At 38.8% G+C, this 12,081-nt stretch overlaps 1 protein-coding gene and 1 long non-coding RNA gene across 2 annotated transcripts in view; one reads left to right on the plus strand and one right to left on the minus strand.

The window, feature by feature from the left end:
- ank3b (ankyrin 3b) overlaps positions 1-12,081 on the plus strand; it is a 634,594-nt gene that overhangs the window by 41,403 nt on the left and 581,110 nt on the right. The window lies entirely within an intron of this gene.
- LOC140715308 (uncharacterized) overlaps positions 5,386-12,081 on the minus strand; it is a 159,204-nt gene continuing 152,508 nt past the window's right edge. The window contains exon 3 of the long non-coding RNA XR_012096104.1: positions 5,386-5,515. This is a non-coding gene — a long non-coding RNA (uncharacterized lncRNA). The remainder of the gene's footprint in view (positions 5,516-12,081) is intronic.

Raw genomic sequence — 12,081 nt, forward strand, 5'->3', positions numbered from 1 at the left:
TTGATTCCTGGATGACATCTATTATTTGAATTAAATATTAAATGCTGGAAATCTAAAGCAAAATAAAAATGATGGAGAAACATTGCAAGATATTCAGTATCTGGGGGAAGAGAATAAAGATGCTGGAAATATTGTATTTTTCTCCATAGATGTGGCCTAATCTACTTAATGTATTTCCAACTTCATTATTTGGGCATTTTGGCATCTATAGCACTTTGCTTTTAGACTTGCATGAATGTCGCAAAGAATGAAGCAGTTGTAGAGATATGCCGTTTGTGCTATAATTGTGTTCTTTAGAATCAAGAAAGGCAGGAAATATTTAATTGAGGTACATAAAATGACCAAGTGACAAAGTTGAGGGAATAGAATGGATCAATTTTCCAAGATATGACCAGTTAATAATACAGACAAAGGTTGTTGGTAATTCAGTAGAAGGAACTGGAGGGTAGGTGTCTTCACCCAATTTGGTGAATTAAGTGATTGGGACTGAGAGACAGAAAATTGGATGAGACTGAATAGCTCTTTTCACTTACAAGAACACAATGGTTGAATAATCAACTCTTGCATTCTAACTTTCTGTGAATTCCACAAAACCTCACAAGGATTTTAATGGGTGCAGTTGGACTAGATTGGATACTGAGTCAAAATGAGTCAGCAGAAATACTGTCCAAATGTTCTGTTTGAAGATGGAGAGTTGAGCTTGGAGATTGATTAGAAAGATAGCTGAAAGTATGAATGCCATTGTGAAATAAATGGAGAGGAAACAAATGCCAAAGGTTTTGAGTATCTAACATGTGGACAGAATCATAACAGATTACTGCTTTAAAAATATTTAATTGTACTAAATAGTCTCTAGTTCATGGCTCACACATTTTATATATAGCTGTGTACATGTTGTTTTTCTTGGCACCTGGCACTGTAGGAGTGGCAAGTGGACTGGTCAATTTTTACATTGGTTTATTTCTTCAAAAAGTTATTGTGTTTCAACAGCTGGGTTTCAATTTAAGTTTGCCATGGATGTTTTTGCAGGTTTGATGATCAAGTTGTGATGTTGCTTTGCTGTCACACTTTATGGTTAAAGGAAAAGAATAGGCAAGGTAGTACTTGAGTTGAAGGGGTAACTTAATGGAGTAGCTAGAGAGAAGTACAGACTGATTTTTCACCAGGTTCTGTAATATCTGCTCTAAACCTATTTGAATCTTTCTCAAAATATTCCCGATAATTCAAGATTTTGGTCACTGGTCCTGATATCTCTTCCAGAGTTCAGTGTAAACCTTTGCCTGGCAGTTGCCTTGTGATTGTTTCAAAATGTTTCAGAGAGCATTTTCTCATGTGGTTAATTTTGTCATTGCTTTTAATGACTATTATCAGGAGAGTGAGATAGCCCATAATAAAGATAAGCAATTAATTTTCACAAAATGTCCACTTCAATTTGTTTCAGGATGTTTGCATAGTTTTATTTAGAGTAAGCATTTTTGGTTCACAAACTTGAATTGCAATTTTTTTTGTTTAGATTTAGTTTTGATGCTAGATTATGAAGCTGCAGACTGCCTATCAGAAGGTTTTGAGGAATTCATTTGTGAAGTACCAACTACGACCATATTGTGAATATTCAAAACAAAAGCCCTGACCCAACTTATCATTGGTAGTGCCACTGTTAATGTAATGGTTGAACAAGATTTATATTTTAGGATGCTTTCTGTGATGTCACACATTTGACAATTTTTTAAATTTTATTTTAAAATATTTTACTTTTTATTTAGAGATATAGCACGGTATCAGGCTCTTCTAGCCCAATGAGCCATGCAATTGCACGCATGTGATCAATTAACCTACGAACCGGCATGTCCTTGGAATGTGGGATGAAACCAGAGTACTCAGAGAACATACAAACTCCTCATAGGCAGCGGCGGGAATTGAACACGCTTTGTTGGCATTGTAATAGTCATAGAGCACTACATCACAGAAACAGGCCCTTTGGCCCATCTTGTCTATGCCTGTCTGATCCTGAGCCCACTCCCACCTCCCTGCTTCAGGACCAAATCCCTCCACACTCCTCATGTTATGCTAACCGTCCTTTAGTAAAATAGTAAATCTACATTTGAAGGACAAATAAGAATCAAAAGATATTGGGATAAAACTTTTGTTTTGAGGCACTGATATTTTGGTTTAATTCTCCTAAAATCAGCATGGCTGGTGCAATAAGAGCAGATTTTAAAGCACTAATTATGTGAGAATGCAAATAAAGTTCTGCAATGTTTGTGCATTTCAAAAAAAAGTCATTGTATTGGAAGCCACTTACAAAAAAATCACCACTTTGGAGTTTCTTCTAATTGTATTCATTTGCAAGACATTGACACCATCAAAAATTAACCTGGTTCTTTTTGTCATGAAGATCCTGTAAAATATGACCACGATAAAATTTCTGGCATCAGATAAATACCATTAAATCCTACAAGTTTGGTCAGTCTCCGGTTTTCTTGGGACTTGCCACAATTGCTTGCTTACTCTGTAAAAACAGCAATGTCAGAGTGATGTTGGGTTCAGTCTTAAAAAAAAACTGGAAAATGCTTATCACTAAAATGGATAAATCTATGAAATGTAATGGAAAATTTGTCATCTTGTTTGTTGTTTATGTCCTGTTGGGAGAAGGTAACTTTAAAGCTGCGTATTCAAAACCTACTGTGCATTGAATTTACTATGTTTTTGTTACTGTGACTCATTTGAAGGAATGCTGCAGCAGAGAGTGCTAGAGTAAAAGTAATAATCAAGTAATTACACTACAAATTACTAGGTGCTTCTTTTCAATTAATGAAAACATAATAAGTTTACTTAACTTTAAATTAGAATAGAACGAAACAATGATCTACTTTCACTTCTTGAGGTGTTTATAAATACCTGGCCCAGAATCATGAAATTTCTTCAGTCCTTTGAGGTACCATAGAGCTTGAAGACAGAATATTCAGTTTTAAACACTACCCTGATCTGGCTGTTTCTTTGTGGCATTAAGTAGAATTAACATTAAAGACTCATGACTTTCCATTATAACTGAGAGAAGTTAGAAATTCAAACAAGTTCTAAGCAGCAGAGGAAAGAGAGATGGGCAGAAAGAAATGAAAGTCTATGATTCAGAAGTGCAGCAGATTTGAAGGTGGAAGTGGTGGCTGTGTAGTTAAACAGATATACATTTAAGGTACATAAAAGTAGAATGAGTTGAATAAAATTGCCAGAAGGAGAAGGGAAAGGAAGATCCGAGTACTAAATACAGTATATGAGATACTAGAATGACTGATTACCTGAAATTGTTGAATTCCTTGAAAAATCCAGAAGGTCGGAAGATGAAGTGCTGTTCCTTGAGCTCCCATGTTCAACATAATTAGGACAATGTAGAAAGTTAAGGGGGAAGTGAGGTGGTAAGAATAGGAGGGGAATGGAAAATTACTAGTCATTGTTGTGGAATGAACTGAAGTATTTTGCAAAGAAGTCATCAATCTGTGTTTGATTCCTCCAGTGTAGAGGAACCCATGTTGTGACCAGAAAATGCAGAATTCTAAATTTACTTTGAATATTTTAATACAGAAATAAATGTGCAGATTTATTTAAATGTTCTTAGCAATAAATTATTGCTTCACCTGGAAAGTGTGTTTGGGTCCTCAGTTGGCAGAAAAAGAGTATGTATTAAAAAAAAAGCAGAGGATGGATTTCCTGCAATTGTCTGGGAAGGTGTTGAGAAAAGGGGATATTGGTGAAGGTGGAAGCATGCAGACAGACTACTGCAGAGGAACAGACACTTTTTTAAATGTGTAAGGAGGGAAGGAAGGGGCAGATGTGTCTGGTGGTGGCATCATGAGGGCAACCTGCAGAAACAGGTTGTTTGGATTCACAAGACATTAGGAATCCACTCTGTGTTCTGGGTGAGAGGCAAATCAGAACAGAAATGGAACGGATCAGGTTGAGAGATCTATGAGTTATGGTGAAGGCATAGCCATATCAGAAAAAGATTATTGTTTTGTCACGTGTATATTGAAACGTACAGTGAAATGCAATGTTTTCAGCAATGACCAACACAGTTTTAGGATGTGCCGGGGGCAGCCTACAAATGTTACCATACTTTCCGCACCAACTTAGCATGCCTGCAATTTACTAACCCTAACCTGTACGTGTTTAGAACGTGGGAGGAAATCGCAGCACCCAGAAGAAACCCATATTGTCGCGGGGAGAACATATAAGCTCCTCACAGAAGGCAGCAGGAATTGAGCCCTGTTTGCTGCCGCTGTAAAATATTACGCTACCTGCAACATTACTGTGCCACCAGTGCTGAGTTAATAAAAAGGACATATCTAGACGCACTAGTGTGGAGGATGGCATCATTAAGTTAGGTGCCACAGAGCTGGGAATGTCGAAAGAATATAATGTCCTTAGCATAAGTAGAGTGGAAACGAAAATCATCAAGTCAGCAGTTGGACTTCATGGGTTATAGTGGCTGCTGTTTGCTCATCTGCCCCTGAAATGAAGGTAGCAGGGTTGAAAAAAGGAAGGGAAAAGTCAGAGATAAAGTATATGAAAATGAGAACATTGTGGAGATTGCCAGAAGAGGTCATGAAACTTTCCATTTCTTTGTTAGAGCAGAATGTGGTTTGAATACAGACATTGCTGATTGAGGAAAGGGTGCAAAATTTATTTCACTACTTCAACAAGTCAAGAATTGTGAAGAATTTGAAGGTATCGACAATCATCTTGAATGTGACAATGAAAATAAAGACCTGATGGATGCAATTGTTGAAAATTGAATGATGGCAGGCCATTATTGACACTTAAGTGTCTGCACTGTTCTTGTTCATTTATAGTCTAGCAGCATAATTCTACCGTGGATAAATATTCATAATTAATTCTGTTTTATTGTATTGCAGAAATATTGATAGTGTTCTAATTTGTTCTGTATTTCACTTAAATACAAAATTTGTTACTCATTTTCTTTTTTAATACTTTTTTTTAACGATTTCCATGAAACTTCAGCTAATTGGAGTAGTTGCATAAATGGGCCAAAATGGCATGGTCCTGATGTGCTTCAATTAACTGGAATCCACTATACTCTAATATCACTCGGATGCAGGAAATTCTCAGATATCTGTAATGTTATAAAACCAGAAAAAGTTTCTAAGAAATTTAAGCAGGTTCATAATTTTTTTTCAAAGATATTAATTTGAACTTGGTTCTGAAGTGATTTTTTTTTTCACTTACAGTCTCCCACCAGCTTACGGCATAGCAGCTCAACCTCATTTCATCCTGTGTATGTCCCAGTGGTAACTGGTTCCAATTACTATGTTCCTCTCATTTAATTTATCCACTATGTTCAAAAGGAATACTCCCAGCAAAGATATAAAGTGGAAAAGCATTGTTCTAAGCAACACACACAAAATGCTGGAGGAACTCAGCAGGTCGGGCAGCATCTCTGGAAAGGATAAATAGTCGACGTTTCGGCCCGAGACTCTTCTTCAGGACATATTGTTCTAACCTTGAAACAGGAAATGACAATATGTGAAAGTCTGAAAGAAGTTGAAAGCAGTAAGAATTCATTATTGGTTCCTCTGTAATATATAACATTAAATCACAACGTGCAAAGCTTAGAGTTCTTCATAAACACAGATTGAATAAATTGGCAGGCAGCATTTTGTCAAAGGTTCACACATAGAATACTGTTGTGCGATGTGCAGTAATGGTTTCTGAGCAATTCTCATACAACCAGTGACCACCCCATTCCCCATGAATGTGGGATGCTGGAGTGTATACTGTGGTTAAGCCAATAAAACCATCCATTATTAGAATTTATAGTTTATATAGTGGAATTACAACAAAATGCTTGGTTGGGAGAGCACAAATCAAGTGATTAAAGGCCAGTCAGGCTCTGATTCAGATAGACACAAGGACCGCTGTTCAGGAAGGGAATCCTACATTGTCACAAGAGCAAAGCATAAATTATTCTGAAAGGGGAATCAAATTCAGTACAAAGTCCATCTAGTTCTGAGAAATGCTTATGCAGCTCACTGCTTATTACCAGACAACCTTTACATGATGTATAAAAATGACTTCTCTTCTGAAAGGTGACTTTAAAAAAAAAATTCTTTGTGGTGTTTTCTTGACCAGAATCCCCTGAGGTGTGCTTCAGTGTTTACTTAATTACTAAGGACTTGTATTTCCTTCCAGTAAAAAAGTTTTTGTCCTATTTTTCAGCTTTCCAAGGTTTTCGTTGTTGATTCTATAATATGCAAATAGGCTTGTTCAGTTGTCCTCAGACCTCCTTAAGCTAGAAGGGCGTGGGCTGAAGCACACGAGGCCTGAGCATGCAATGTTAGAAGGCCATTTGATTACAGTATAGAGGGTACCACTTCTCGATCCAAAACTGTTGTCGTGGCTTACTACACGAAATCCTGAACTACACAAATTCTCATAAAACTTTGAAGTGAAAAACTATTTTCCATTTTCTGCATGGTTTCGTCCCTCCCCATTTCTGTAATCACTTCTGGCCCAACAAGCCTTGATTCCTGGCCTCTTGAATATCTCCATTAATCACTCCAGCATTGGCAACAATGGCTTTAGCAGCAAAAGTCAGAACCTCTCTTACCAGTTCCTCAAATGTTTTTGACTCTATCAAAAGATTTTTTTAATATCTACCTCTTTGACCACACCTTATGCCATCTGATCTAATGGCTCTTTATGCAACTTGGCATTAATTAATCCTGCCATGAAGTATCTTGAACCATGAATGCTGCATTCAGTCTGTCAGCGTTAACTGATGAAGGGTCTTAAACCTGAAACTTAACTGTATTTCCCTTTCCTCAGATGTTGCTTGACCTGCTTAAGTACTTCTGGAATTTTCTATTTTTGCTGTAATGGTGAATTGATTGATACAGTAAACTGAAGCCAAACCTGCCTGTTTGGGCAGGGGTACAAAGGTCAAAATGAATACAAAAATTATTCCTCAAATCAATTATCATCAATTGGTCATTTTCTTTTTGTTGGGTCCATATTATTGTTTGTCAAATTATCTTACCCGCTAAAACTGTCTTTTCTCACCCAGAGTATTAATTGTCTGTGAAATTATTAGGAGTGTTTAAACAAATGAAGCAAAACCACCATATTTAAAATAATGATTGGAAGTATGTGATCATGATCTAGCAGTCTAAATGAAAGGTTTAGTTGACATCATGGCAGTAATTTTTGAGGTTTTTCAGTCGTGGGTGTGAGTGGTTGTTGACAGATCTGAAATGCTATGTCCATCATTCTGCTACCCGTGCTCCTGCTCAAGAAGAATTGATAAAGTTAGTTATCACAAGAATGCAAGCGTGGTATTTAAGCAAGGTTTGGTATAATCCCCATGAACCATAAAGCTAAAGGGATAACGTTTGTGGCCAGCGGTTAGTCATTTTTACTTGTCATTGACCTCCAGAGAAGGGAGGGAGCGGCACTGTAGTGTAGTGTCTAGCACAATGCTTTACAGTACAGGCAATCCGGTATCAATTCCCACGCTGCCTATAAGGAATTTGTATCTTCTCTCTATGACCGCGAGGGTTTCCTCCGGGTGCTCAGGTTTCCCTTCTCAGTCCAAAGATATACTGGTTAGTAGGTTAATTGGTCCCATGATCAGGCTAGAATTAAATCGGGGGTTTGCTGGGCGGCGTGGCTCAAGGGGTCAGAAGGGCCTATTCTGTGCTGTATCTAAATCAATCAGTCAAAAAATCAAAATAAAAAGAAAAAAAAAGACAAGGTAACTAAAACTTGTTCCAGGTACTCAGCACTGCAGATGTTTTTTCCAGAATCTAAAGTACACATAGGAACAGTGCTACATGTAGCGAGAAGTTAATGCCATTCTGTTGTGCCAAAAACTTGGCACAAATTGTGACTCTGCTGTGGAGAAGTTGCTCGAGAGAGTTGGTACTGGGTGGGCTCTCCCAATGACTCTTCCATGGTAAGATGGTTATTGGTGAGGGGAAGACGAAGCTTCCCTCACCTCCAACAAAAGGACAGTATAATGGTGCTACAAGAAGTCCAGTCCAAACAAGTGCAGTCTTGAATTCCAGTATTGTCTTTTTGGGGTTTAGAGCAAAAAAAAAACCAAAATGCAGGAAGAAACCAAGGTTCTTGACCCAAAACAATATGGACTGTGGGTTTCCTTCCACGGATGCTTCCTGACCTGCTGAGTTTCTCCAACATTGCTCCATGTTCTAGCATCTGCTGTCTTTTGTGTCTCCTCTGTACAGAGCTTGATGTGTTTTTTCCTCTGACTCTTTGAGTTTCCCTTGAGTGCCATGGTTTCAGGGAAAAAAGTTGTCATTTGCTTCGCTATATTGAATTGGTTTTGGACTGAAGAGCTTGAACTTCAGAATTTGCAAATATTGTCATCACTGCATTTATTGTACACCTCCAACTGCTGCTGGAGCCTTTTCCAGAATATTGATTGATGCCAAAGAAACAAAAGCTGTTTCCCAGTTAAAGTAGACATGACTTAGAGAAATCTTAGATTTTGGGCTGCCAGTGACTTCCTACTAATTATCAATGGGAATTGTGCTGGCAGCAAAACTTGCAGTTATCTAAGCAACTGCAGCCACACAAGACCTTTTGCGAAATTAAGATTGGGCAAAGTTATGCAACAAACCAATTATCTGGAATAAATGAAGTATTAATAATAGTTTTGAAAGAAGTTCATTAGATGGCAAGAGGTCAGGAAATTTGCAGAGGGACTTCCAGAACATATGGCACGGGCACTTCATGCTTCAGCCAAGTGAAGTAATGTTGTGAGTTGACGTAAGAAATTGCTGGTCTAAGTATATTTTATTACCCACGTTGGTTTTACCATCCAGTCATACAGTAATCTGCCAGTATTGAATTGGTCTGACTGCAGCAAAACTCTTTGCTTAGGAAGCAAAATCCTCTATTAGAATTTGAGTTAATCCCCATTTTGACTAGGATGTATTTTTGGGAGACTAGCATTCACCTACAGTGAAGAAGGCTCTTATTTTGAGGAAAGGAGAGATGTATTTATTTGGTGACGAAGTTTAAGGTTAAAAGATTTCCACATGGGACCTGGATTGTGGAGCCACCTTCCATCTGTGGTTCTCTGAGTTACAGATGAGTAATTCTATTGGTTTAAGGTCCTTTGTCAGATGATAGAGCATGACAAGAGAGCAAGATGTACTCTAAAAGGCTCTTGTGTGTTATTTACTTGAACTTCTGGTTATACAGCAGGTTTTCTTTCTATTTAAGAAAAACTGCCTCTCAGAAAATGGATTCTTTGTATTTTGGAGGAGTTGAAACAAAGGGAGATTGAGATGAGTGAATGAGTAATCCAGAGGAGGGAGAAACACATTTCAAAGGTAATTAGGAACTTCTGAGTCTGCAATTTTTGGTGTTGATCAAATGTGTTTCCAACACTAAAGAGACCATTTGGGCAATCATGTCCATGACAGTTGTTTTGTGGAACTAATTCAACTGTTCTGCATAAGCAAAATGGCAACATTTTGACTATTTGCAGCCCAGTCTGTGATCTCATTGCTTAATGAGTTGCTGTGTGAGTTCACCCTTACTCATATCCACTCTGAGAGGTCAATGTGGTTTACAAACCTCTCTGAGCTCAAGCCAATTAGAAACCTGCAATGTGAGCTCGCCAGAAGTAAGTACCTGTTAGTAGCTTTGGTAAATAGTTGTGTATTCCATCTGAGTGCTGGCAAGCCTCAAAGCCATTGGAAGTTGAGAGAATTATAGCTGGGTAATAAGGCAAGGATGCCATATGTTGCCTTCACCAGCCTGTTTAACTGTGACAGCACTTTCAGGAAGCTACTGTACATAATTGTATTCCAATGTGCCTCTGTTCAATACTTCCCAGAGCCCTCTCGTTCATTGTGTAAGTACTGCCTTTGATTAACTTCCCAAAATATATCCCAAAATAAATGTACTTGGCTGAGTTACATTCCAACTGCAATTCATTTGCCCCGTCTCTGTTGATCTAAATCCTGTTCTAAGCCTAGACAAATTTCTTTCCTGTTCATTATACCATCAAATTGGTGTCATCAGCAAACTGACTAATCATGTGCCTTGCATTCTGTTCCAAATCAGTAATACTTCTGACAAACAACAGAGGACACAGCAACAATCCTTGTGACGTACCACTGGTCATGGGCCTCCAAGCTGAAAAGTAAATGTCCACTGTCAATCTCTGCTCCCTACAACCAAGGCAAATTGATATCCAGTTGGCTAGCTCACATTGGATCCCATGTGCTCCCAGACCAGCTTACTGTGCTAAAGTCCACAAGTCTATTGTCCTGAGCCTGTTGGTCCTCTTGGTCATATCTTCAAAGAAACTCAGTCAAATTTTTGAGATACATTTTCCCACACATACAGCCATGCTGACTATACTGAATCAATTTCTTGTCTTTCCAAATGTAGAAAGATCCTTGTCTCATAGAACTTCCTCAAGTAAGTTATCCCCACTGATAATAGCCTCACTGGCCTGTATTTCCCCAGCCTGTCCTTGCAGACTTTCTTAGATAAAGGCACAGCATTATCGATCCTCCAGTCTTCCAGTAGTTTATCCATGGCCAACAAAGATGCAGACTGTCTATTAAGACCCAGCAATTTCTTCCTTCACTTCCCACACCGTACTAGGATATACCTGGTCAGGCCAGGTGTTTTATCCATTTTTATACACTTCTAGACTATCAGCCCCTCTTTTGTAATGTTGTTATCTTGCAGGATATCACTGTTCTCACCCATCTCCATGGTTCTACTTATGGATGACCACACTGTTCCGTAAGGGACTTGTTTTCTCCCTGGTTGCCTGTTTGTTATTAATATACTGCACTTCAGGATTTGTTTTAAATGGTTCTCCATTAACCAAACTGCCAGGGACATCTTGTCTCCTTTTTATCCACCTCTTTTTTTGTTAAGTGTTTCCTACTTCCCATATGAAGGGATTTGCTTGATTCCTTTTACCTAACACATGCCTCATTTTTGCTGACTGGAGCCTTAGTATCCTTCGTCAACCACAGCTCCCTAATCCCACCAGCCTTGCCCTTCACCACAACTTGAATTTCCTAATCCTGAACTCTCCCTATCATACTTTCAAAAGCCTCCTCTCTTTACCTGCTAACACCCTCTCCTAATTGATCTTCGTCAATACCATTAAAACTAGCCTCTCCCCAGTTTAGGATTTTAACTTGTGGATCAGTCTATTCCTTTAAAGCATGATACCTTTAAAGGTATGGGATAAATATTTAAATGCTTCTGCTTATGGCAAGTCTAGATCCAGAAGTCTGAATTACTTGGTCACAATTAAGTGCAAAAGGGATTCTGGACAAAGTTTGTAATCGTAAAATGGATTAAAATATGGATCCCTGCCCTCAGAGAAAGTAGTTTAAACAAATAACATGCATGTATTCAAAATGTAGTCGAAGTGAAGGAGAAAGAAGTGGGGAGGTGAATTGGAAGGGTGATGTAAGTGCAGGTGGAATGGACTCTCTGGTACTGATATTGACCCACTGAATGGCAGTAACACAACAATACACCATTGTATGTGGCCTATCAGCGGCATCAGCAGATCTTTATCAAGAGGAACTTCTCACAGGTTGGCGGTGGTTATTTAAAAAGAGAGCTTCAAGAGCGTTAGTCCATGGCCTATCAGCAGCTATAAATAGAGCACCAATTGTAAGTTAGATAGCAGGGAAGGTTCAGGCATTAAAGGGAGACACTGCCTAGCGGAGCGGTCACCGATGGAGTGATCTGAGGCAGAGTGGTAGGTCTTTGGCTCATTTGGACTTCAGCGATAACGGGTCAAGGTGAAGTAAGTTACCTGTGAGGACTAGAAACGGGAAGTATGTCTGTACTGGTTGTCAGATGTGGGAAGTCTGGTAGACTCCTAGCCTCCTGAACGGCCATATCTGTGTAAAGTGCGTTGAGCTGCAGCTCCTTAAGGACAGCATTAGGGAACTGTAGATGCAGCGCGATGACCTTCGATTGGTCAGGGAGAGTGAGGAGGTGGTAGAGAGGAGCTATAGGCAGGTAGTCACACTGGGGCCTCGGGAGACAGAT

The sequence above is a fragment of the Hemitrygon akajei genome, chromosome 23 (assembly GCF_048418815.1).
Source record: "Hemitrygon akajei chromosome 23, sHemAka1.3, whole genome shotgun sequence".
NCBI classification, from domain to species: domain Eukaryota; kingdom Metazoa; phylum Chordata; class Chondrichthyes; order Myliobatiformes; family Dasyatidae; genus Hemitrygon; species Hemitrygon akajei.